Source organism: Heterodontus francisci, chromosome 22 (assembly GCF_036365525.1).
Source record: "Heterodontus francisci isolate sHetFra1 chromosome 22, sHetFra1.hap1, whole genome shotgun sequence".
NCBI lineage: Eukaryota > Metazoa > Chordata > Chondrichthyes > Heterodontiformes > Heterodontidae > Heterodontus > Heterodontus francisci.
In genome coordinates, this window is record NC_090392.1 from 34,494,573 (window position 1) to 34,508,697 (window position 14,125).

At 44.1% G+C, this 14,125-nt stretch overlaps 4 non-coding genes across 4 annotated transcripts; all 4 read right to left on the reverse strand.

The window, feature by feature from the left end:
- Window positions 1–672: 672 nt before the first annotated feature.
- trnav-aac (transfer RNA valine (anticodon AAC)) lies at window positions 673–745 on the reverse strand. Its single transcript has one exon. It is a non-coding gene; the product is annotated as a tRNA-Val (tRNA).
- A 3,403-nt stretch (window positions 746–4,148) lies between these two features.
- On the reverse strand, window positions 4,149–4,221 carry trnav-aac (transfer RNA valine (anticodon AAC)). The gene has a single exon. It is a non-coding gene; the product is annotated as a tRNA-Val (tRNA).
- Window positions 4,222–7,628: 3,407 nt separating this feature from the next.
- On the reverse strand, window positions 7,629–7,701 carry trnav-aac (transfer RNA valine (anticodon AAC)). The gene has a single exon. It is a non-coding gene; the product is annotated as a tRNA-Val (tRNA).
- A 3,406-nt stretch (window positions 7,702–11,107) lies between these two features.
- trnav-aac (transfer RNA valine (anticodon AAC)) lies at window positions 11,108–11,180 on the reverse strand. The gene has a single exon. It is a non-coding gene; the product is annotated as a tRNA-Val (tRNA).
- Window positions 11,181–14,125: the final 2,945 nt, after the last annotated feature.

The window sequence follows — 14,125 nt, forward strand, 5'->3', positions numbered from 1 at the left end:
CCAAGAATCTGCTGCAGCAGTGGTTAAATTGAAAAGGATTTTTGCCCCTTTTACCCAAGAAGAAATGTTCAGGAGGAGCAATTTCCCCCAACTTGTTTCCACCGGAGATTCATCATTGCAACTCAAAGAAAGTTTCAGTCACTTGGGTGTTCTGTCAGAGCTGCTCGGAGGTTCAGTGACCCGGATATCATGTGCCTACGTTTTGCTGAGCCGGTGCTTGGTTGATGGGGAGATTTGGCCCGGGTTGTGCTATTTTACCTCCCCGAGATGGCCAGTAACCTGTTGATTGAGGCAGCAGACGCCACTTGCTGCTGACAGCGAGTAATTGGACAGTGCGGGTCAAAATATTGCAGCGTGCCCCTGTCTCAACGACTGTGGAGCTGGTGAAAGTGAATTGCTGATGTGCTTTTGCCTCGTCTGAAATGAGACTAAGATTCGCTGTTACTTAGCAAGCTCGTGTTGCAGGTTTCTATTCTCATCTGAGCCAAATAAAGTGTCACTGCTCGGTTTTGCGGAACTTTCTGCAGCATCAGGACTAGAAAGAGGAGCGAGTGCAAGGCATTGTGCACACAATGTGCAAGAGAAAGAGGGCTTTGAGAAATTGTGTTGTGTTCATGGGGAATGTCAATGATTGCATATTTCTTGCGAAGAAGTTTGGGTTCGTTTTGAAAATGTTTCTGCCCAGTTTCGAACTGGGGACCTTTTGCGCGTTAGGCAAACATGATCACCACTACACTACAGAAACTCAACATGTTACAGCGCTGAGGAATCTGCAAGTATTGTTAAACTATACAGTCTTAATCGATTTGTGGTGCTTGTTTCATTGAAATGCAATTCCACTGTGACATTTCGCAAGGCTGCAGAGGTATTGACCCAGCCATGGACGATCAGCAGTGCACAACACATCGCCAGTCCATTCAGGCCATCGTACCATTGCCAGTTTTTTCAAAGACTTGCCACTTGGGCCCACTTCCTTAGCTCTGCTTTTCTTTGCCTCTCCTTTCATGCAATTATCCAATTCCCTTTTTTTAAAACTCTCCCTTAAGAAACTAAGTTTGTAAGAGGTGCAGCAGCTGCTGCAGTGTTAATGCACAGTGTGCCATCATTGACAAAGATTCCCTTCCCCAACCACACCAAGACATCCACTTGGGATTCTTGCCAACTTCTGGATTTCATTTCTCATTATTTACTGATTGCACTGACACATATTTGTGTTTTTAAACTCTTTATTTTGATCAAATGAGTCCTTATTTTGCTGAGTTACTACATACAATGTGATTACCCTCGCAGTAGAATGCGTAACAGAGGCAGTTATATAATGGGGGCGAAGCTTCACTGCAGCTATATAATGTCCTGGTTGGACCCCACCTGGAGTCCTCTGCATAGTCTGGGCATGCCAATCTATATAGTATACAAATTGGCCTTGGTATACAGGGCAGTTCAGATCCAGCAGAATGTTTGCAGAGTTCAAATGGTTAGATTAGGAAGCCATGTCCCCTCTTCCACAGAGACAGCTGTTGGTTTCCACCTGGTGCCTCACTTGTTTCTGAATTTCAAGGTGTAGAATGAAATCAAGCAACGTAACCCAAGTTTGCAATGCATTCCACGCAATCATCAAACACATCATTCCTGTCTTCCTCACCTTAGCTGCACAGCCCTCGAAACGTTGCAATCCATGTAACACAGTATTTGTTCCAGGTTTATGCTTTCAGTAGGATTATAATAATATCTGTGCCCTCATCTTGAAATGAGATTCTCAGCAATATCCAACACAAATTGAATTGCATAGATGACAGGCAAATATAGGAAAACAGGTCAGTATGCAACACAATTCCATGGTGCCCATTTTCAGATGCACAATAGTCATCTTTTCCAGCAAATGAAAGAATTTTTCAGTGAATCATTTGCAAAGTCAGAGTTAATGGCATTTGTGCTTTTCTTTCTTCTTGTTTTGCAACATACTGGCGCCTAAATCCAATTCATGTATATTCATGTTTATTGGGGAGACCAAACGCAGACTGGGTGACCGCTTTGCGGAATACGTCGGCTCAGTCCGCAAGCAGGACCCTGAGCTTCCGGTTGCTTGCCATTTCAAGACTGCCCACTGCTCTCATGCTCACATCTCTATCCTGGGATTGCCTCAGTGTTCCAGTGAACATCAACACAAGCTCGAAAAACAGCATCCCGTTGACCGATTAGTTTAGTTTGGTGATACAGCAGTGAAACAGGCCCTTCGGCCCACCGAGTCTGTGCTGACCATCGACCACCCATTTATACTAATCCGACACGAATTCCATATTCCTACCACATCCCCACCTTCCCAATATTTCCCTACCACCTCCCTATACGAGGAGCAATTTATAATGGCCAATTAACCTATCAAGCAGCCAGTCTTTGGCATGTGGGAGGAAACCGGAGCACCCAGAGGAATCCCACGCAGACACAGGGAGAACTTGCAAACACCACGCAGGCAGTGCCCAGAATTGAAAGCGGGTCGCTGGAGCTGTGAGGCTGCGGTGTGAACCACTGCACACGAGAGCGTGCCGGGCTGAATATTGAGTTCAATAATTCCAGAGCATGACGGGGCCCCCATTTTACTTTCATTTTTTGTTATTTTTCATTTTTACATTTTTTACATTTTTTTGTATGTTTATTTTATTTCATCTTAGTTTGTTCAGTTTGCTTACCCACTGTTTTTTTTCCTGTTTGTACTTGCTGCTGTTCAATTTTCAGTCCATTAACAGTCCTCTCTGTACTAATGCTTTGTCTTTCAACACACCATTAACATATTGTTTGCCTTTGCTCCATGACCTTCTGGTCAGCTATTCTGTGGCCTTGTCCAATCTACACCTCCTTTGTTATCTCTTGCTCCACCCCCGCTTTACTTGCTTCTAACCTTTGACATTTCTAATATTTGCCAGTTCTGAAGAAGGGTCACTGAGCCGAAATGTTAACTCTGCTTCTGTCTCCACAGATGCTGCCAGTCGTGCTGAGTATTTCCAGAATTTCTTGTTTTTATTTCAGATTTCCAGCATCCACAGTATTTTGCTTTAATTCATGTATATTCTTCCTCGGTTCAATATGAAGGAGCGCTTTGATATTGAGCGGAGCCGCAGTGCATCTCATTTTCAACGCCACCTTGTTAGTGTTCCTGTTACTTGCCGAATGAAGAACAAAATAAAATAATAATTTGGCAGGTCTGCCTGTTTCCTTAGCTTCAGTTGCAGAATCAGCCGTGTCCGTCTTTAAGGGAGGCAAAGTACTCCCAGCGGCTCTGCGTGACGCTGAATAGTTATGTTAATCTGCATCAATAAATCCAGGTATGTCTCTGTTACTGACTGAACAAAACGCTAATAAATCTGTGAGCGACTGTCATAACTTAAATAACTTTTTCCCCTCTGCGTGTCATGAACCTTCACCCCTTGTCATAATTGCGGCTGCATGTTAAGAGCTGGGTTATCAAGGTGCTTAAGACACCAAGAATCTGCTGCAGCAGTGGTTAAATTGAAAAGGATTTTTGCCCCTTTTACCCAAGAAGAAATGTTCAGGAGGAGCAATTTCCCCCAACTTGTTTCCACCGGAGATTCATCATTGCAACTCAAAGAAAGTTTCAGTCACTTGGGTGTTCTGTGAGAGCTGCTCGGAGGTTCAGTGACCCGGATATCATGTGCCTACGTTTTGCTGAGCCGGTGCTTGGTTGATGGGGAGATTTGGCCCGGGTTGTGCTATTTTACCTCCCCGAGATGGCCAGTAACCTGTTGATTGAGGCAGCAGACGCCACTTGCTGCTGACAGCGAGTAATTGGACAGTGCGGGTCAAAATATTGCAGCGTGCCCCTGTCTCAACGACTGTGGAGCTGGTGAAAGTGAATTGCTGATGTGCTTTTGCCTCGTCTGAAATGAGACTAAGATTCGCTGTTACTTAGCAAGCTCGTGTTGCAGGTTTCTATTCTCATCTGAGCCAAATAAAGTGTCACTGCTCGGTTTTGCGGAACTTTCTGCAGCATCAGGACTAGAAAGAGGAGCGAGTGCAAGGCATTGTGCACACAATGTGCAAGAGAAAGAGGGCTTTGAGAAATTGTGTTGTGTTCATGGGGAATGTCAATGATTGCATATTTCTTGCGAAGAAGTTTGGGTTCGTTTTGAAAATGTTTCTGCCCAGTTTCGAACTGGGGACCTTTTGCGTGTTAGGCAAACGTGATCACCACTACACTACAGAAACTCAACACGTTACAGCGCTGAGGAAGCTGCAAGTATTGTTAAACTATACAGTCTTAATCGATTTGTGGTGCTTGTTTCATTGAAATGCAATTCCACTGTGACATTTCGCAAGGCTGCAGAGGTATTGACCCAGCCATGGACGATCAGCAGTGCACAACACATCGCCAGTCCATTCAGGCCATCGTACCATTGCCAGTTTTTTCAAAGACTTGCCACTTGGGCCCACTTCCTTAGCTCTGCTTTTCTTTGCCTCTCCTTTCATGCAATTATCCAATTCCCTTTTTTTAAAACTCTCCCTTAAGAAACTAAGTTTGTAAGAGGTGCAGCAGCTGCTGCAGTGTTAATGCACAGTGTGCCATCATTGACAAAGATTCCCTTCCCCAACCACACCAAGACATCCACTTGGGATTCTTGCCAACTTCTGGATTTCATTTCTCATTATTTACTGATTGCACTGACACATATTTGTGTTTTTAAACTCTTTATTTTGATCAAATGAGTCCTTATTTTGCTCAGTTGCTACATACAATGTGATTACCCTCGCAGTAGAATGCGTAACAGAGGCAGTTATATAATGGGGGCGAAGCTTCACTGCAGCTATATAATGTCCTGGTTGGACCCCACCTGGAGTCCTCTGCATCGTCTGGGCATGCCAATCTATATAGTATACAAATTGGCCTTGGTATACAGGGCAGTTCAGATCCAGCAGAATGTTTGCAGAGTTCAAATGGTTAGATTAGGAAGCCATGTCCCCTCTTCCACAGAGACAGCTGTTGGTTTCCACCTGGTGCCTCACTTGTTTCTGAATTTCAAGGTGTAGAATGAAATCAAGCAACGTAACCCAAGTTTGCAATGCATTCCACGCAATCATCAAACTCATCATTCCTGTGCTTCCTCACCTTAGCTGCACAGCCCTCGAAACGTTGCAATCCATGTAACACAGTATTTGTTCCAGGTTTATGCTTTCAGTAGGATTATAATAATATCTGTGCCCTCATCTTGAAATGAGATTCTCAGCAATATCCAACACAAATTGAATTGCATAGATGACAGGCAAATATAGGAAAACAGGTCAGTATGCAACACAATTCCATGGTGCCCATTTTCAGATGCACAATAGTCATCTTTTCCAGCAAATGAAAGAATTTTTCAGTGAATCATTTGCAAAGTCAGAGTTAATGGCATTTGTGCTTTTCTTTCTTCTTGTTTTGCAACATACTGGCGCCGAAATCCAATTCATGTATATTCATGTTTATTGGGGAGACCAAACGCAGACTGGGTGACCGCTTTGCGGAATACGTCGGCTCAGTCCGCAAGCAGGACCCTGAGCTTCCGGTTGCTTGCCATTTCAAGACTGCCCACTGCTCTCATGCTCACATCTCTATCCTGGGATTGCCTCAGTGTTCCAGTGAACATCAACACAAGCTCGAAAAACAGCATCCCGTTGACCGATTAGTTTAGTTTGGTGATACAGCAGTGAAACAGGCCCTTCGGCCCACCGAGTCTGTGCTGACCATCGACCACCCATTTATACTAATCCGACACGAATTCCATATTCCTACCACATCCCCACCTTCCCTATATTTCCCTACCACCTCCCTATACGAGGGGCAATTTATAATGGCCAATTAACCTATCAAGCAGCCAGTCTTTGGCATGTGGGAGGAAACCGGAGCACCCAGAGGAATCCCACGCAGACACAGGGAGAACTTGCAAACACCACGCAGGCAGTGCCCAGAATTGAAAGCGGGTCGCTGGAGCTGTGAGGCTGCGGTGTGAACCACTGCACACGAGAGCGTGCCGGACTGAATATTGAGTTCGATAATTCCAGAGCCTGACGGGGCCCCCATTTTACTTTCATTTTTTGTTATTTTTCATTTTTACATTTTTTACATTTTTTTGTATGTTTATTTTATTTCATCTTAGTTTGTTCAGTTTGCTTACCCACTGTTTTTTTTCCTGTTTGTACTTGCTGCTGTTCAATTTTCAGTCCATTAACAGTCCTCTCTGTACTAATGCTTTGTCTTTCAACACACCATTAACATATTGTTTGCCTTTGCTCCATGACCTTCTGGTCAGCTATTCTGTGGCCTTGTCCAATCTACACCTTCTCCTTTGTTATCTCTTGCTCCACCCCCGCTTTACTTGCTTCTAACCTTTGACATTTCTAATATTTGCCAGTTCTGAAGAAGGGTCACTGAGCCGAAATGTTAACTCTGCTTCTGTCTCCACAGATGCTGCCAGTCGTGCTGAGTATTTCCAGAATTTCTTGTTTTTATTTCAGATTTCCAGCATCCACAGTATTTTGCTTTAATTCATGTATATTCTTCCTCGGTTCAATATGAAGGAGCGCTTTGATATTGAGCGGAGCCGCAGTGCATCTCATTTTCAACGCCACCTTGTTAGTGTTCCTGTTACTTGCCGAATGAAGAACAACATAAAATAATAATTTGGCAGGTCTGCCTGTTTCCTTAGCTTCAGTTACAGAATCAGCCGTGTCCGTCTTTCAGGGAGGCAAAGTACTCCTAGCGGCTCTGCGTGACGCTGAATAGTTATGTTAATCTGCATCAATAAATCCAGGTATGTCTCTGTTACTGACTGAACAAAACGCTAATAAATCTGTGAGCGACTGTCATAACTTAAATAACTTTTTCCCCTCTGCGTGTCATGAACCTTCACCCCTTGTCATAATTGCGGCTGCATGTTAAGAGCTGGGTTATCAAGGTGCTTAAGACACCAAGAATCTGCTGCAGCAGTGGTTAAATTGAAAAGGATTTTTGCCCCTTTTACCCAAGAAGAAATGTTCAGGAGGAGCAATTTCCCCCAACTTGTTTCCACCGGAGATTCATCATTGCAACTCAAAGAAAGTTTCAGTCACTTGGCTGTTCTGTCAGAGCTGCTCGGAGGTTCAGTGACCCGGATATCATGTGCCTACGTTTTGCTGAGCCGGTGCTTGGTTGATGGGGAGATTTGGCCCGGGTTGTGCTATTTTACCTCCCCGAGATGGCCAGTAACCTGTTGATTGAGGCAGCAGACGCCACTTGCTGCTGACAGCGAGTAATTGGACAGTGCGGGTCAAAATATTGCAGCGTGCCCCTGTCTCAACGACTGTGGAGCTGGTGAAAGTGAATTGCTGATGTGCTTTTGCCTCGTCTGAAATGAGACTAAGATTCGCTGTTACTTAGCAAGCTCGTGTTGCAGGTTTCTATTCTCATCTGAGCCAAATAAAGTGTCACTGCTCGGTTTTGCGGAACTTTCTGCAGCATCAGGACTAGAAAGAGGAGCGAGTGCAAGGCATTGTGCACACAATGTGCAAGAGAAAGAGGGCTTTGAGAAATTGTGTTGTGTTCATGGGGAATGTCAATGATTGCATATTTCTTGCGAAGAAGTTTGGGTTCGTTTTGAAAATGTTTCTGCCCAGTTTCGAACTGGGGACCTTTTGCGTGTTAGGCAAACGTGATCACCACTACACTACAGAAACTCAACACGTTACAGCGCTGAGGAAGCTGCAAGTATTGTTAAACTATACAGTCTTAATCGATTTGTGGTGCTTGTTTCATGGAAATGCAATTCCACTGTGACATTACGCAAGGCTGCAGAGGTATTGACCCAGCCATGGACGATCAGCAGTGCACAACACATCGCCAGTCCATTCAGGCCATCGTACCATTGCCAGTTTTTTCAAAGACTTGCCACTTGGGCCCACTTCCTTAGCTCTGCTTTTCTTTGCCTCTCCTTTCATGCAATTATCCAATTCCCTTTTTTTAAAACTCTCCCTTAAGAAACTAAGTTTGTAAGAGGTGCAGCAGCTGCTGCAGTGTTAATGCACAGTGTGCCATCATTGACAAAGATTCCCTTCCCCAACCACACCAAGACATCCACTTGGGATTCTTGCCAACTTCTGGATTTCATTTCTCATTATTTACTGATTGCACTGACACATATTTGTGTTTTTAAACTCTTTAGTTTGATCAAATGAGTCCTTATTTTGCTGAGATGCTACAAACAATGTGATTACCCTCGCAGTAGAATGCGTAACAGAGGCAGTTATATAATGGGGGCGAAGCTTCACTGCAGCTATATAATGTCCTGGTTGGACCCCACCTGGAGTCCTCTGCATAGTCTGGGCATGCCAATTTATATAGTATACAAATTGGCCTTGGTATACAGGGCAGTTCAGATCCAGCAGAATGTTTGCAGAGTTCAAATGGTTAGATTAGGAAGCCATGTCCCCTCTTCCACAGAGACAGCTGTTGGTTTCCACCTGGTGCCTCACTTGTTTCTGAATTTCAAGGTGTAGAATGAAATCAAGCAACGTAACCCAAGTTTGCAATGCATTAAACGCAATCGTCAAACACATCATTCCTGTCTTCCTCACCTTAGCTGCACAACCCTCGAAACGTTGCAATCCATGTAACACAGTATTTGTTCCAGGTTTAGGCTTTCAGTAGGATTATAATAATATCTGTGCCCTCATCTTGAAATGAGATTCTCAGCAATATCCAACACAAATTGAATTGCATAGATGACAGGCAAATATAGGAAAACAGGTCAGTATGCAACACAATTCCATGGTGCCCATTTTCAGATGCACAATAGTCATCTTTTCCAGCAAATGAAAGAATTTTTCAGTGAATCATTTGCAAAGTCAGAGTTAATGGCATTTGTGCTTTTCTTTCTTCTTGTTTTGCAACATACTGGCGCCTAAATCCAATTCATGTATATTCATGTTTATTGGGGAGACCAAACGCAGACTGGGTGACCGCTTTGCGGAATACGTCGGCTCAGTCCGCAAGCAGGACCCTGAGCTTCCGGTTGCTTGCCATTTCAAGACTGCCCACTGCTCTCATGCTCACATCTCTATCCTGGGATTGCCTCAGTGTTCCAGTGAACATCAACACAAGCTCGAAAAACAGCATCCCGTTGACCGATTAGTTTAGTTTGGTGATACAGCAGTGAAACAGGCCCTTCGGCCCACCGAGTCTGTGCTGACCATCGACCACCCATTTATACTAATCCGACACGAATTCCATATTCCTACCACATCCCCACCTTCCCTATATTTCCCTACCACCTCCCTGTACGAGGGGCAATTTATAATGGCCAATTAACCTATCAAGCAGCCAGTCTTTGGCATGTGGGAGGAAACCGGAGCACCCAGAGGAATCCCACGCAGACACAGGGAGAACTTGCAAACACCACGCAGGCAGTGCCCAGAATTGAAAGCGGGTCGCTGGAGCTGTGAGGCTGCGGTGTGAACCACTGCACACGAGAGCGTGCCGGGCTGAATGTTGAGTTCAATAATTCCAGAGCATGACGGGGCCCCCATTTTACTTTCATTTTTTGTTATTTTTAATTTTTACATTTTTTACATTTTTTTGTATGTTTATTTTATTTCATCTTAGTTTGTTCAGTTTGCTTACCCACTGTTTTTTTTCCTGTTTGTACTTGCTGCTGTTCAATTTTCAGTCCATTAACCGTCCTCCCTGTACTAATGCTTTGTCTTTCAACACACCATTAACATATTGTTTGCCTTTGCTCCATGACCTTCTGGTCAGCTATTCTGTGGCCTTGTCCAATCTACACCTTCTCCTTTGTTATCTCTTGCTCCACCCCCGCTTTACTTGCTTCTAACCTTTGACATTTCTAATATTTGCCAGTTCTGAAGAAGGGTCACTGAGCCGAAATGTTAACTCTGCTTCTGTCTCCACAGATGCTGCCAGTCGTGCTGAAAATTTCCAGAATTTCTTGTTTTTATTTCAGATTTCCAGCATCCACAGTATTTTGCTTTAATTCATGTATATTCTTCCTCGGTTCAATATGAAGGAGCACTTTGATATTGAGCGGAGCCGCAGTGCATCTCATTTTCAACGCCACCTTGTTAGTGTTCCTGTTACTTGCCGAATGAAGAACAAAATAAAATAATAATTTGGCAGGTCTGCCTGTTTCCTTAGCTTCAGTTACAGAATCAGCCGTGTCCGTCTTTAAGGGAGGCAACGTACTCCTAGCGGCTCTGCGTGACGCTGAATAGTTATGTTAATCTGCATCAATAAATCCAGGTATGTCTCTGTTACTGACTGAACAAAACGCTAATAAATCTGTGAGCGACTGTCATAACTTAAATAACGTTTTCCCCTCTGCGTGTCATGAACCTTCACCCCTTGTCATAATTGCGGCTGCATGTTAAGAGCTGGGTTATCAAGGTGCTTAAGACACCAAGAATCTGCTGCAGCAGTGGTTAAATTGAAAAGGATTTTTGCCCCTTTTACCCAAGAAGAAATGTTCAGGAGGAGCAATTTCCCCCAACTTGTTTCCACCGGAGATTCATCATTGCAACTCAAAGAAAGTTTCAGTCACTTGGGTGTTCTGTCAGAGCTGCTCGGAGGTTCAGTGACCCGGATATCATGTGCCTACGTTTTGCTGAGCCGGTGCTTGGTTGATGGGGAGATTTGGCCCGGGTTGTGCTATTTTACCTCCCCGAGATGGCCAGTAACCTGTTGATTGAGGCAGCAGACGCCACTTGCTGCTGACAGCGAGTAATTGGACAGTGCGGGTCAAAATATTGCAGCGTGCCCCTGTCTCAACGACTGTGGAGCTGGTGAAAGTGAATTGCTGATGTGCTTTTGCCTCGTCTGAAATGAGACTAAGATTCGCTGTTACTTAGCAAGCTCGTGTTGCAGGTTTCTATTCTCATCTGAGCCAAATAAAGTGTCACTGCTCGGTTTTGCGGAACTTTCTGCAGCATCAGGACTAGAAAGAGGAGCGAGTGCAAGGCATTGTGCACACAATGTGCAAGAGAAAGAGGGCTTTGAGAAATTGTGTTGTGTTCATGGGGAATGTCAATGATTGCATATTTCTTGCGAAGAAGTTTGGGTTCGTTTTGAAAATGTTTCTGCCCAGTTTCGAACTGGGGACCTTTTGCGCGTTAGGCAAACGTGATCACCACTACACTACAGAAACTCAACATGTTACAGCGCTGAGGAATCTGCAAGTATTGTTAAACTATACAGTCTTAATCGATTTGTGGTGCTTGTTTCATTGAAATGCAATTCCACTGTGACATTTCGCAAGGCTGCAGAGGTATTGACCCAGCCATGGACGATCAGCAGTGCACAACACATCGCCAGTCCATTCAGGCCATCGTACCATTGCCAGTTTTTTCAAAGACTTGCCACTTGGGCCCACTTCCTTAGCTCTGCTTTTCTTTGCCTCTACTTTCATGCAATTATCCAATTCCCTTTTTTTAAAACTCTCCCTTAAGAAACTAAGTTTGTAAGAGGTGCAGCAGCTGCTGCAGTGTTAATGCACAGTGTGCCATCATTGACAAAGATTCCCTTCCCCAACCACACCAAGACATCCACTTGGGATTCTTGCCAACTTCTGGATTTCATTTCTCATTATTTACTGATTGCACTGACACATATTTGTGTTTTTAAACTCTTTATTTTGATCAAATGAGTCCTTATTTTGCTGAGTTGCTACATACAATGTGATTACCCTCGCAGTAGAATGCGTAACAGAGGCAGTTATATAATGGGGGCGAAGCTTCACTGCAGCTATATAATGTCCTGGTTGGACCCCACCTGGAGTCCTCTGCATAGTCTGGGCATGCCAATCTATATAGTATACAAATTGGCCTTGGTATACAGGGCAGTTCAGATCCAGCAGAATGTTTGCAGAGTTCAAATGGTTAGATTAGGAAGCCATGTCCCCTCTTCCACAGAGACAGCTGTTGGTTTCCACCTGGTGCCTCACTTGTTTCTGAATTTCAAGGTGTAGAATGAAATCAAGCAACGTAACCCAAGTTTGCAATGCATTCCACGCAATCATCAAACACATCATTCCTGTCTTCCTCACCTTAGCTGCACAGCCCTCGAAACGTTGCAATCCATGTAACACAGTATTTGTTCCAGGTTTATGCTTTCAGTAGGATTATAATAATATCTGTGCCCTCATCTTGAAATGAGATTCTCAGCAATATCCAACACAAATTGAATTGCATAGATGACAGGCAAATATAGGAAAACAGGTCAGTATGCAACACAATTCCATGGTGCCCATTTTCAGATGCACAATAGTCATCTTTTCCAGCAAATGAAAGAATTTTTCAGTGAATCATTTGCAAAGTCAGAGTTAATGGCATTTGTGCTTTTCTTTCTTCTTGTTTTGCAACATACTGGCGCCTAAATCCAATTCATGTATATTCATGTTTATTGGGGAGACCAAACGCAGACTGGGTGACCGCTTTGCGGAATACGTCGGCTCAGTCCGCAAGCAGGACCCTGAGCTTCCGGTTGCTTGCCATTTCAAGACTGCCCACTGCTCTCATGCTCACATCTCTATCCTGGGATTGCCTCAGTGTTCCAGTGAACATCAACACAAGCTCGAAAAACAGCATCCCGTTGACCGATTAGTTTAGTTTGGTGATACAGCAGTGAAACAGGCCCTTCGGCCCACCGAGTCTGTGCTGACCATCGACCACCCATTTATACTAATCCGACACGAATTCCATATTCCTACCACATCCCCACCTTCCCAATATTTCCCTACCACCTCCCTATACGAGGAGCAATTTATAATGGCCAATTAACCTATCAAGCAGCCAGTCTTTGGCATGTGGGAGGAAACCGGAGCACCCAGAGGAATCCCACGCAGACACAGGGAGAACTTGCAAACACCACGCAGGCAGTGCCCAGAATTGAAAGCGGGTCGCTGGAGCTGTGAGGCTGCGGTGTGAACCACTGCACACGAGAGCGTGCCGGGCTGAATATTGAGTTCAATAATTCCAGAGCATGACGGGGCCCCCATTTTACTTTCATTTTTTGTTATTTTTCATTTTTACATTTTTTACATTTTTTTGTATGTTTATTTTATTTCATCTTAGTTTGTTCAGTTTGCTTACCCACTGTTTTTTTTCCTGTTTGTACTTGCTGCTGTTCAATTTTCAGTCCATTAACAGTCCTCTCTGTACTAATGCTTTGTCTTTCAACACACCATTAACATATTGTTTGCCTTTGCTCCATGACCTTCTGGTCAGCTATTCTGTGGCCTTGTCCAATCTACACCTCCTTTGTTATCTCTTGCTCCACCCCCGCTTTACTTGCTTCTAACCTTTGACATTTCTAATATTTGCCAGTTCTGAAGAAGGGTCACTGAGCCGAAATGTTAACTCTGCTTCTGTCTCCACAGATGCTGCCAGTCGTGCTGAGTATTTCCAGAATTTCTTGTTTTTATTTCAGATTTCCAGCATCCACAGTATTTTGCTTTAATTCATGTATATTCTTCCTCGGTTCAATATGAAGGAGCGCTTTGATATTGAGCGGAGCCGCAGTGCATCTCATTTTCAACGCCACCTTGTTAGTGTTCCTGTTACTTGCCGAATGAAGAACAAAATAAAATAATAATTTGGCAGGTCTGCCTGTTTCCTTAGCTTCAGTTGCAGAATCAGCCGTGTCCGTCTTTAAGGGAGGCAAAGTACTCCCAGCGGCTCTGCGTGACGCTGAATAGTTATGTTAATCTGCATCAATAAATCCAGGTATGTCTCTGTTACTGACTGAACAAAACGCTAATAAATCTGTGAGCGACTGTCATAACTTAAATAACTTTTTCCCCTCTGCGTGTCATGAACCTTCACCCCTTGTCATAATTGCGGCTGCATGTTAAGAGCTGGGTTATCAAGGTGCTTAAGACACCAAGAATCTGCTGCAGCAGTGGTTAAATTGAAAAGGATTTTTGCCCCTTTTACCCAAGAAGAAATGTTCAGGAGGAGCAATTTCCCCCAACTTGTTTCCACCGGAGATTCATCATTGCAACTCAAAGAAAGTTTCAGTCACTTGGGTGTTCTGTGAGAGCTGCTCGGAGGTTCAGTGACCCGGATATCATGTGCCTACGTTTTGCTGAGCCGG